This window comes from Acinonyx jubatus, chromosome C1, assembly GCF_027475565.1.
Source record: "Acinonyx jubatus isolate Ajub_Pintada_27869175 chromosome C1, VMU_Ajub_asm_v1.0, whole genome shotgun sequence".
NCBI lineage: Eukaryota > Metazoa > Chordata > Mammalia > Carnivora > Felidae > Acinonyx > Acinonyx jubatus.
The window spans coordinates 60,415,109-60,428,533 of NC_069381.1; the positions used below are offsets into that span (position 1 = coordinate 60,415,109).

Genomic DNA, 13,425 nt, shown 5'->3' on the forward strand with positions numbered 1-13,425 from the left:
GTCAGAAAGGTAAAATTGGATCCATGCTTTATAACTTATAACATATACTTTCTGTAGATAGACTCAAAGATATAAATATGGGGGGAAAGAAAGAGGCGCTTTGAGTGGCTCAGTTGGTTGAGCATCCGGCTCTTGATTTCGGTTTAGGCCATGATCTCAGTTTGTGAGTTCCAGCCCCACGTTGGGCTCTGCGCTGACAGTGCGGAGCCTGCTTGGGATTCTCTCTCCTTCTCTCTCTTCTCCTCACCCACTCGTATTCTCTTTCTCTCTCAAAAAAAAAAAAAAATAAGTAAACTTAATGAAAAATTTTAAAAAATAAATATGGAACAAAAACCATACAAACTAGAAAATTTAGGAATATTATTTCATAATCTCAAAGGAAGAAGCTTTTTAAACTATGATACAAATTCCAAGAGCCACAAAGGAAAAGATTGATAAATTACACCACAAAATCTAAGCTCTAACCATAGGGCAAATGCTGCGATAAATAAAATTAAAAGGCAAATAATGTAATGCAAAAAATATTTGCAATCAACAGAGTAGAAAAAAATGAGTAATGTCCCTCAGATATGTATCTATAGCTGGATATGAAAATAACCAAACCAGTAGAAATTATAGGCAAAGTATGTGAATAAACAATTCATTGTAGAGGAGACACAAATAGCTTTTATATGTGAAAACATGCTCAGTAAGTGAACCACAAAATCTAAATATATAGGGGTTTTAGTAAAGATCTGACAGTTTCATAACAACTTTATTGCCCAGAGTGTGAAGAAATAGTAAATATTGGTAAGAATATATATTACTACAATCCTTATGGAGGAAAGTTTACCAAGATCTATCAAAATTATAAATCCATGTGCCCATTGTATCAGCAATTTCATTCTAAGAATATATACTTCCGACATTCTAGTATCATTAAATCATTGTCTTGATAGAAAAATATTGATAGCTTTTAAATGGACATTAACAGGGAATGGAGTTAAATAAGTTGCACAAAAGCAAATGAAGAGTAAGAAAAGCCTGTATATAATATGCAAAAATTTCCAAGTAGAGAACCTAGTTGTACAACAGAGGTTATAGTATACAATTATTAGTGTTTAAGAAAGCAGAGGGAAAAAAAAAGACACGTGTATTTTCTTGTATATGATTTACAAACTTTGGAAGAATATTCAGGATATCAAAAATAAGAGCTGCCTGTATGAACAGGTGGTAAAACAGTTTGATGAGGTTTCACTACAAAACTCAATGATCTTTTACTATATAACTCAATATTTGAACTGTCTAAATCCTAAATATTCAACTGTGTGAATGTTGCTATGTAAAAGCATTAATCAATATTGTAAAAAACAAAACAAAACAAAACAAAAAAAACCTCTCTACAAAGTATAGGCCAGTTGTTCTAATCATACTAAACCATGTGCCATTCCCCAACATTGGCTTTCAGGTCTTCATGTTCTTGCACATGTGTCCAGGTAAATCCCAGAAGGATATCCCAACAATAATGATACAACCTATTAACCAGCATCCCTATCAAAGCATTACCAATTTCCTACTCACGTAGAAAAAAAAAATCATAAATAGATAAAAACTAATCACAGAAACTAAGACAGAATGAAAGCAAAATGCCAGAACTGTGTCAGAATGTTTACCACCCCTAAGAAAAATGTAACTAGACAGAAAGGTAGACACAGATTTTAGATTATGGCCCAATAGAACCCACCTGTAAGCATTGAAAGTTATTTTAAACATGGTAAAAACTAAAAAATAGTACAACAGAAGAACAAAGAGAGTATAAACCTTCATTCAATAAATGAAACAATGGACTATGATATGCTAAAGGATGTGAAGAATGTTAACATATAGTATGTATTCAATTTCCCTGCTATCTGAAAACATATCTTCCTTATCACAGATTCTATGGATAAAATCAATAATTGCCTTCTCAATTATACTACATGAGGGAGATTATTAAAAATAAGATCTTTGATATTTTACCAAGCTCAATACCATTCTCTAGATTGCTTAATTTTTATTATTTCAAAAAAGTAAGGGTCCTATAACACCCTTCATTTGACTTTATAATGTATGTTAAAATGTTTGTGTCATGTGTCATTGGTATCATCAAATAAACATTTATAAGAAAAAGGGAAAACAAATGGCTGGATACATGATGACCATAGCCTTGGATAGCAAATTTTCAAAATAGAACAGCTAAATTCACCAAGTTTATTTAATTGAATGAGAAACCTTTTAAAGCTGTCTTCTTGAAAATGTCCCAAAAAACAAAGTTTTAATCAGATGACTCTAAAATAATCTGAAAGCATATGAATAAGTTTTATGTCTACATTACTCAGATATTTTAAAATTAAGGATAAAAGAGACTGACATTTTGTTGCATTGAATTTTAGGAAAATCTTTCATTTGAAAATATTTCCAGACATTTAACCAGTCCAAAATGTGACAGAATTTATCCTTTCTCAATTTAGATGTCTGATTTGACTAATGAGGCAGGGCTTTTCATTTGAAAATGTTTCCATTTTGGATTTATTTTGGCTTAATCCTCCTTAAGACTGAGACAATGACACAGAGCACCCATCCTGATGTAACTTTTTCTTTTCTCCTGTCCTGTACTTGGCATTTTATTTTATCTTTCTCATTATTGGGCAGCCCTGGTCACTGAGAGTGTTCATCTGTTGTTGAATTGTTATGTAATTTATTGAAACCTCCTAATTCCTGATCCTTTTTTAAAGTTTTTATTTAAATTCCCATTAGTTAACATATAGTGTAATATTAGTTTCAGCTGTAGAATTTAGTGATTCAACACTTACATACAACATACAGTGCTCAATCACAAGTGCCCTCCTTAATGCCCATCACCCATTTAGCCCACCACCCTGCCTGCCCACCTCCCTTCTAGGAGCTCTATTTGTTCTCTATAGTTAAGAGTCTGTGTTATGGTTTGCCTCTCTCTCTCCTTCTCACTTTTTTCTTAATCCCTGATTTTTAATATTGAGCTGACTCAACAGAATAACAGAATAACAGAAGGTAAATCTTTCCCTTTCCTTCTCCCACACCTGAAGACAACTATTAGAAGAATTTTTATGGGGATAGCCTTGAACAGGAACCAGGAAAAATAAAAACATAGACATCAAATTGTAAGCACCTCGCAATCTCGTGATATAAATTGGATATCCTCTGGGAAAGCCATCTTTCACCTTTCCAGTGTATGTTTTTCAACCTTTATGTAAGCAACCAATAAATCATAATGCTAATACAATCTAAAGATAAAGTCACCATTCTGATAATTTTCTTGAATTGACTGCCACCTGGAGTTACATTATTTCAACCAACGTAAATTTCGCATAATATTATCCCAGATATAATTTGGTGATTAGAAATGACAACTACTTTTAAAAGAAGAGCATAATAGGGTCAAAAGAAGGGAGCAATAGAGAAAAAGTCACAGCAGAACTAAGAGAGTCAACAATGAAGCCTGTATCAGTGATTTCATCATTCATAGAGTGACTTCTACAAAACAAAAGAAGGAAAGGTGCTTAAATGTAAATTTTCAGAAAAAAAGAAATAAATTTGAAGGTGAAATACTCTAATCGAGCATATTCACAAAGGAAATTATAGGGTTTGTGGTAAACTGCTTGTAGCACACAAAGCTAAGTGACCCTAGCCAAAATTCTGCTGCCAGCGCTTTTGCATCTCCCCTAGCATTTTCTCTTTGACAGTGAGCTGATAGGCAGAAACACTTGATTCCCAGTTCATTGACAGACCTTCATTAAAATGGACATGGGAAACAACAGTCTACAAGACAGATGCCCCCATAATGGAGGGTAATAATAATGGAATGGAATCATTTATGCCAACATTCAGAAGAGAAGGTTTACATAGAGAACATACAAAAGATTCATTATCCAGTTACAAAGAGTATTACAAAATCAAGAAATTGCAATCTCAATCATATGTTTGGTGCTAGAATTTTCAATGACTCCATATTTGTAAAAGTGAGTGAAAAAAAGTATATGCATTTTTCCTTTAAAATGCATGTCTAGGAGCACCTGGGTGGCTCAATTGGTTAAACACCCTGACTTCGGCTCAGGTTATGATCTTGTGGATCATGTGTTCAAGTTCCGCATCAGGCTCTGTGCTGACAGCTCAGAGCCTGGAGCCTGCTTCAGATCTTGTGTCTCCCTTTCTCTCTGCCCCTCTCCTGCTCACACTCTGTCTCTCTCTACTAAAATAAATAAATAAGCAAACAAACAAACAAAACAAATGTCTAATTTACTGTTTAAAGCATGTCTGTGATTAGTTTTTTTTTTTAATTTTTTTTTATGAAATGCATAAAACTTAAAAAATAAAACTGTGGGGCACCTGCGTGGCTCAGTCAGTCAGTTAAGCGTCCGACTTCAGCTCAGGTCATGATCTCACGGTCTGTGAGTTCAAGCCCCGCGTCGGGCTCTGTGCTGACAGCTCAGAACCTGGAGCCTGCTTCTGATTCTGTGTCTCCCTCTCTCTCTGACCCTCCCCCCATTCATGCTCTGTCTCTCTCTGTCTCAAAAATAAATAAAAAATAAATAAATAAAATAAAAAATAAACTGTACTCCTTATATTACCAGAAATATCTAACAGTGGGAACGAAGAAAGGTAGATTTTAGCTTTAAGTCTTCTGGCCTATATTTGCTGCATGTTACTTTACTCATTGGATTTCTTTATGTAGAGTATGCAAAGAGACTGCATGTGGTACTCTGAGATCCTTTCTGGTTTTCCACTTTATACTTGTCCAGTTATCACATAGCCAACTGGGGCAGTACAGTCAACAGTTCGTTATGGGGTGCCTGGGTGGCTCAGTCAGTTGAGCGTCTGACTTTAGCTCAGGTCAAGATCTTGAGGTTTGTGAGTTTAAGCCCTGCATCGGGCTCTGTGCTGACAGCTCAGAGCATGGAGCCTGCTTCAGATTCTGTGTTTCCCCCTCTCTCTGCCCATCCCCTGCTCATGCTCTGTGTCTCTCTGTCTCACAATAATAAATAAACATTAAAAAAATATCTTAAAAAAAACAGTTCACAAAAAACCACATTATCTTATGGCAAACTGAGGAATCAATCATATTTTATCACATTAATAAATTCATATTTTATTTCAAACATTGAGTTTTCTCCTCTAAAATACTACTTGGATGGTGTAGTGAAAGATCACTGGACTCAGACTAGGGCTCAAATTGCCATAGAACAGCAACAGCTTTGCATCGTTGTGCAAATTTCATTCTCAATTGACTGATCTACAAAGTTGAAGTACCCTTAAGTTCCCTTTCAATTCTGGCATCCTGTAATGTTCCATGGCAAAACTGCATATAAATCATGTGAGCTATTTTATGAAGAGAATGGTGGTATAAAAAAGAATAAAGGCACATAGGAAAAGGAATGTGTGATGAAGAAAGCAAGTGACTTGTTTGCTAATTGTGATTCACTATTGTCATAACTGTAAAACTCTTAGTGTTTTAAATTCTGCAACCATTGGTTTCCTCAATGGTAAAATATGAAAGTGCTCGAGATCAGAAGTTTTCAACAGCCCAGTTTACGTATTATTTGTACACCTCAGGTTGATAATCAGGAATAAATAACTCCCACATCAATGTTTTACAGCATATCAAAAGGATGGCATGACACATATCACAATAACCCTAGGCCATTGAGTGATTCAAGAATATGTATGGTCTTAAAATTCCTATAACCGTAGGAAATCATTAGAGTCACAGAGTTTTAAAACTAGAAGGCAGTAGATACAATCTAACTTAATTATACATGTTATGTACATATCCTCTGCATATTTCTAATGTATCATCACTTCAGTTTATAATTTGAAAAAAAAAATCTGGTATATATATTCAGGATATAATCTTTTGGTTTCTGCAGTTGGCCATGACTATATGTTAATCTCATGGATCCCAAAGATGGAGTTTTCTGAAATTCCCTCCTTGGGGTCCCAACTACTACTCTATTACAATTTATAGGAATTACTTTCACTTAATGCAGTGACCATGATCACATAAGCAAGGATTAGTAAGGATTCTTGAGCACTTCTTTGTAAGTCCCTTTACGTGATGAAGGGAAAGAGACCTTGAAGTTCTTAGATGAGTCCATAAAAGTGACTCATCCAGGGTAGCAGTTGTGAATTGCTGCCAAGTTTTCTAGACATATTTTGTTCAGTTCTGAAAATATGTATTGGTCATCTTTAATATACCAGAAACTATAGGGTTGGGAAATTAGGAAGTCAAAGCTTTAGATGAAGTAGGGGTGGTAAACAATGAATGGAGACCTACCATGGAGCAAGAACACTGAATTAAAGAGCTCAGACAGATTGGAAGGGTCTTGGAGTTAGTGAAAACTGAGTAATTAAATACATGTACTAACCCAGGATAGAGCATAGGAGGCAGATGGACAGTAAGGAGGAGATGGTATAGAAACATTAAAAGACTGGCTATATCGTGTCATCTTTCCCATGATCCTGAGCAGTAGGTTAATCCTGACATCATCAATGTACCTGAGTCTCTATAATGTACCCGAGTCTCTATAACCTGCTTATAGTTACCTTGAGAGACAGAGATGAGCTCGATGCTTAAAAATGGAAAGAAGAGTCATACATATAGGGACTTGCCTAGTAAATATGTGGACATTAAGGGACACCACGTATGGGAACCGCAGGATTCCTGTTATAGGGAATTTGGGAACATGACATAAGTTCTTTAAATTTACATGTTCATTTTTAGGAGACAAAAAAATCTCAATACTTAACCACAAAGAAGTACGATTTTGATTAAACCCTGTCCCCATCTATAAATTTTGGGTCCAGTTCCTTAACTTTTCTGAACTTTCATATCCCGCATGAAATGGAACAAATCGAGTACCTACATCATTGAGTTGTTGCCAGGATTAAATGAGATGATCCATATAATGCAGTTAGAACTGTGCCTGCAAATCAGTAAAAGCTGAATAAATGCTGGTTATCATTTCATGTAGAGGCCGTGAACCCTTCTCAACGTTCTCCATGCAGCTTTTGTTTGATGAAGGCTCTCTGGGCTTAAGTCACCTTACTCTAGGTCCTTGCGAGCAGCAGTCTTCTGAAAAGAATAGTTGACATATTATTTTAGTATTATAGTAGTTGCTTTATAAGGCACTGTTCTTTCAGAAACCGAGGATGTATTATAAATTCATTCTAAACGCATAGCAACCGCAGCTGTGTGGCAACTGCTGAATTAGACTTGCATTGTTCTCAAACACTAAAATCAAATTAAGTGGTTATCCTATTAATAGCACTACTTATTCAGCTCCTTTCCTCTTTAAAGTACTTTATAAACATTAACTAATTAATCCTCACACTCTTATGAGGTGGGTAAATACTTGTTAACTCCCAGTTTGAGGAAACCAAGGTTGAGGTTAAGTGGTTTGCTTGCTCAGGGCACTAGAGTGAGGCAATATTTAAGTCCTAAATTAGGGCATTTTAATTTCTATTAATTTATTTGGGACACTGTATTGGATTTCTAATGATAATTTATTATGTCGGATTATTGTACACTATGTCATATAGCAGATGGGAAAATGTAATTCTTTGCTGAGTGAATAAAAATGGGTAAAAAAGTATTCCACAACTACTGTTCCCCAGAGCTCACTATGACACCAAGAACTTGGAAGCCATGCAGTTAACTAGCCAGAAATTGCCAGTCATTTCATTTAACATCGATTTCTTTACCATGTGCTTATGCACGCCTGCACATGTGTACATAAACACTTATTTTCCACAATAGCATATAAGTTCTTTAATGTTAGAAACCATATCTCATTAACCCAGATATCTCCAAAACGATATGTTAGCAAGGTATGAAAAGTGTGTAAGAAATCAATCTTTTCAGTAACCTTCTGATTGTTTTTTTCCTCTTGCAACTTTAAACCTCATCTTGTCTATCCTCCATAGTTCTGTCCAATTTATAAATAAGGGAACATAAACATGGCCATATTGCTCTGTTACTCAAAGTCACAAATGCCTCCATACTTCTGCCCCTAACTTCAAGCCCTTTACTTTTAAAAGCAATTTTGTAATGTGAAATTCATTGAAACGTGTTTATCATAGCACTTAAGATCTTACAACTCCTTAAACTTTGTATGATTGTCCCATGAGGGCAAAGAACGTATATTTCAACCTCAATGTTGTGTCTCAGTGCAGACACAAAGCAAGTGCACAGTAAATATTTGGTACATGAAAAGATAGTGGTAGAAATAGAGATGCTGTGCAACATCTTTTTCCCAGGCAAGTTTTGCAATGGATTAGTTATGAATTATATTACTTATGAAACTCCTCATGTTTAACATTGATGCCCACCAGAGGAAAACCATTGTTGTTTGTCTGTACTTGGCCTTTCTAATCTCCCTGTCATCTTTTTTCTGTAATCTACATGTCATCAGAATCCCTGTGCCCTCCTGTATTCTCACTTTCAGGAAACTTCGGTGAGAGTGGATATATATTATTAGGTCTTAGAGTTTAGAATGACCAGTTTGTGAATGTAAAGGAATTCTGACAGCAGACATTTCTGACACAGTATCCATAAGATTAACACTTTGTACTACCTCTATGAACCCTATGCATTCTTGCTTATTTTATTGGCTTTCTTTAATTATAGAAATAATAAAAGTTATTTGTTTGAAACCCTTGATCCCAGTGATGTGGCAGTTTTTCTGCTGCTCTAGAAATGGCTATTTACATGCAAAGCTTGGGAGAAAACTCTTTTAAGCCTTGTAAGGCTATGTTACCCAACCATCATCTCAGTCCCTAACTAATGCCTAGGCTATTGAAGTACATGAAGAACTGAGATCATGGGAAATTTTCAGAGCCATCAGTTTTCAGTCCAGTGGGGAGTACCAAGGCAAGTAAACAGAACTCCAAGAGTTTCTTACAGAGATTTGTTGACTTCAAGATGGCAAGATTGGTATCTCAAACCCTGAATAGAAGTGTGATTATGTGGAATCCTCTCTGATCTACTTTTTGTGTTTATATATGGAATGGTAGAAGAGGACTGCAGGTGATATGGAGGTAGATAAATGGAGCCCTCAGGGGAGCAAACTGAGCTCCCCACAGTTTGACATAGCCTGGATACATGAGTTTCACACAGGCCATGCAGACACCATGCAAAGTAGTCAGACTTTAGCCATTTTGTCAATAACCCTACTCCTGAAAATGAAGACCCTGGAGGACATCAGGTGGATCTCCCAGGGTGAGATCTCAGAGATTGAGTTGACATATTTGAGAGACCGATCCAAAAAAGAGACCTTTGAAATTCATTCTAAAGAGCTTTTAGTTGCACCCCACAGGATTTGGATGCCTGCCATTGAGAGGACTGAGGGATGATAGCCAGAGAAGTGGAATCAAATGAGAACAAAAACAGTTTCAATGAAGCAAATCCCAAAGCAGGTAAAATAATGCAGAGGGAGAGGAGAAAGAATAAAGTCATGGCTCACTTCCCATTTTAACTGAAGTGAAGTAAAGAAGCTCTTTCTAATTACTAACTTTCGATGGTCTACCAGGGTACATAGTCTTGGGGCACCTGGGTGGCTCAGTCAGTTAAGCATCCAACTCTTGATTTTAGCTCAGGTCATGATCTCACAGTTCATGAGTTTGAGCCCCACATGAGGCTCTGCACTGACAGCACAGAGCCTGTTTGGGATTCTCTCTCTCTCTCTCTCTCTCTCTCTCTCTCTTTCTCTCTCTCTCCCTCTTCCCCTCCACTGCTTGTTCTCTCTCTGTCTGTCTCTCTCTCCCTCCCTCCCTCCCTCTCTCAAAATAAAGGGAACATTGTCTCAAGTATTTTGCATAGCAAGTTCATCCTTGCTGGAAGCCCTGAAAGTTTTCACTGAGGCCCTTCTTACTAGGTTACTAAATCAAGTCCTTCAAGCTGCAGCCTGGGCAGGGCTGGAAAATGGAATGAGGTAACCAGTAATTTGGATAGAAGCCTGACATTTCCAACCAGAGAAAGATAGACAGAACTGAAAATGACTGGAAGGCAATGAGATCTGCCTGAGGTATCATTAATGCCCTGGAAAGGCAGGCTTGACACAGCACGGCTAAAAGAAATAACTGGTGAAAAACAAAACCATTTCACATTTATATCTTCATTGAATTCAGACTGTTTAGTAAACTGGTTAATAATTACTCAACAAAATAGCTAACCATTTTAATATGTAAGTTTTTTAACATTATAATGTAAGAGTAAGCCACCTGTAATGTTGCTTAAGAAAAATAACAATCTAGTTCAGATTCCTGATTACATTGGTATGGCGCTTTTTTTAATAATGATTGTTTCTTTTAGTAATATCTGCTATCTTTCTTAGATGTAGATAGTAGTAAACATTTGATATGAATGATTGAATGAATAAATGAATTGATTGTTATGGAATATAAAATTACAATGAAATATTCATAATTATCTAGTAAATTATAAGCCACCATTGTTCAGGAATCTATAGAAGAATGCTTGCTTTTATGCTACCCATACTCAATAAGATTGCTTTCAACCCCTTTTATAGTATTCCTATTTGTGCACTTTTCTTTCTTTTTGTTTTCTTAGAAAGAGAGAGAAAGAGCACCCAGGAGCAGGGGGAGGGGTACAGGGAGAGAGAGAGAGAACCTTAAGCAGACTCCAAGCCCAGTATGGAGCCTGATGCAGCACTTGATCTCAAGACCCTGAAATCATACCTTAGCCTAAATCAAGAGTCAGATACTCAACTGACTGAGCCACCCAGGTATCCCAACTTATTTGCATATTTCCAATTTTCTGTCCTAAGGATTTCAGGGACACAAGAAATAAAAGTTAATATTTTGTAACAGAGTTCTTGAAGCCAGTGATCTGAAAAACTAGTCTGTTACTGGTTCCTTTATTATACAATGCAGATAAAATTATGCTTTATCTAATACCTCTGACCTCATGATAACTCTATAATCAGTTCTATACCCCTTCTTTCTGTTAAGTCAAACATCTGTCTACAGTATCTATATGATACTTTTGTTTGGGTATTATACATTTTGCAATTACCTTTGCATTCATTAGATACTTTAATCCATAACATTTTCCATAGTAAAAACAGAGAAATCCAGACAATAAAGCTAGCCCCCCAGGGAGCGTTGTAAATTCTTTTAAGACCACTCTGCTGACCTTATAGTGTCCAGAATACCAAAGGGAGGCAGAAATTGATGGAAATAGCAGCGATGACTCTTGAATAAATTTAAAAATTATGAGATATGGACAAGAACAAGCTTTTCCAGTAATCAAGCACATGCCTTATTATTTCTTAACCCCAGAGCAATACAAGTTCAATGCATGCAATTTTAGAAATCTAATTGCAGCAAATTCAAGAAGATACATATTTTTCTAAGCAATAAATAGAGTCATTTCTTTTTCCTTCTCTGAAGGATAAAGAGACGGGTGCTAGAAAACAGCTGCAACTCGAAAAAGATAGGCTCAGTATCTCAGAATACATGGTTTGGGTTTTTTCTAAGTGGACTAAATGAATAGCCAGTCCCATTCCTCTGCCCCAAGGAGAGGGATGCGCGTGAAGCGCTCTTTCAAACAGCTGCAAATATGAATGATTAAAGGGGCTCAGACAATGGAAGAATTGAAACCTGCATTTGCAGATGTCACCTTCAAAATAGTGCAGAGTTGACAGCTTTGTTTTTTACCTGCTCCCTCCACCTAAGAACAAGCAAACTGATTTAAAAACTAGGAACCAATATGTTCATTTTATATATATAAAAAAACAAAACACCAGAAAGCCTGGTCTCTGTATTTTTGTTGTTTGTCCAGAGGACAAGGCACTACAGTGATATTATTTTCTATAACCACAGAGTTGATTTTATCTTTACCAGTCAGGTGAATGCAAAGATATTTAAACAGAGGTGTCAGTAATTTTGAACCTCATGTAATTTCATGGGGTTTTAGTCTGTCTCCAAAATTATTACTTTAAGTGCATTTTCTCTGATCTTCAATTTAATTTTGAACATTTTCCTTTTTGTGTTGTCCCATGAGAACTGATACAGCAATCATCATACATGGATGAGGAGGGAAGGTCTGTTTTTACAAATTTTTTAATTCACATTTATTTTATCAGAAATAATTATTTTGTGGGGATGAAGAAGAAGATGGTGCAGGAGCAAAGGTTATTTTCACTCCGCTCTTAAGGTACCTGTAAAATTGTCTGGAACTAAGATTTCTGTGAATTCTCAATATTTCTTCTCTTCATGTCATGTCCATCTCTGGCTTCTGTGAAATTCTGTCTCCATTTTGTATCCCAGAGCTGTTTTCCTTATCTCCATTCCCACACTCAACACAGGCAGCTGTATGTAATAGAACTTTAATGGAAGCTAAGATACAATGGTTCCATGGAAACAAATAAACAGAAAGTTGAAAATTAAACACTAAATATCTCAGTTTTTCAAGAAGACCCTGGATTTATTTCTATCAACTTGGGCTCCAGCAGTCTAAAGTGACTCTTGGTTCTCACCTCCTACTTTCTGGTCTTCTTCACTTGTCTTCCAAATTCTTGTTTATTTCTTAGGTAGCACTTTCTTTTTTGCCTTCCTCCAAAATATGCTCTCAACTTCTCACCTTAACTTTCCAAGAAGATTGATGGATATTTTACTAGATTGAGAGCATTTTCTTTTCTTTTGGGAACAATTCGGATCATAGTTGCTAATACAATGATTATCTTCATGCTACACAACAAATAAACTTTCTCTCATGCCATTCTGCCTCACATCTTGCTATGCAGTTTCCTTCTCCAGTTCACATTAACCTCACTTCCATATTATACTCTTTGTATTCGTCATATCCTCTATTTGATCCATTTAGCCCCGAATTATTCTCATGGCTTGCATCATTTTGTCATTCAGCTCTCTTCTCAAAGGACCTCTTCTCAGAGAATCATTCTTTGACCGCTCTACTTAAATCACATTCCCAACACACACTCATATTGGCTTTTTATCGCTTATGCTATGGTTACAGCATTTATTATTCTGTACATTTTATTGTGCTTATTTACTTTATTCTAATTTATTTTCTGGAGGTGAGACAGCAAGTGCAATACAGCCAAGGTTCCGTTGTCACCAACCACTGCCACTGCACACCACCATTCTAACACATGCAGCACCAGCATGCCACCATGACGCACTCCCACACATGAAACCCAGTCACTTTCTCACTCCCATGTCAGTCGTTCAGATCCAGACTCCTGTATAGGAGTTTCAGATTATCCTAACCATAGGTCATGGGACTTCATCTTGGCTGTCAATGCAGTGAATGGACAGAGAGTAACAAGAAGGGATACTGTAATTCAATGGGCAAATAGAACATTGTGCCTAAAATGCAAATGGTAAACA

At 36.3% G+C, this 13,425-nt stretch overlaps 1 long non-coding RNA gene across 1 annotated transcript in view; it reads right to left on the bottom strand.

The window, feature by feature from the left end:
* Positions 1 to 13,425, bottom strand: part of LOC128313892 (uncharacterized) — a 102,543-nt gene that overhangs the window by 26,216 nt on the left and 62,902 nt on the right. The window contains exon 3 of the long non-coding RNA XR_008294968.1: positions 6,918 to 7,126. This is a non-coding gene — a long non-coding RNA (uncharacterized LOC128313892). The remainder of the gene's footprint in view (positions 1 to 6,917; positions 7,127 to 13,425) is intronic.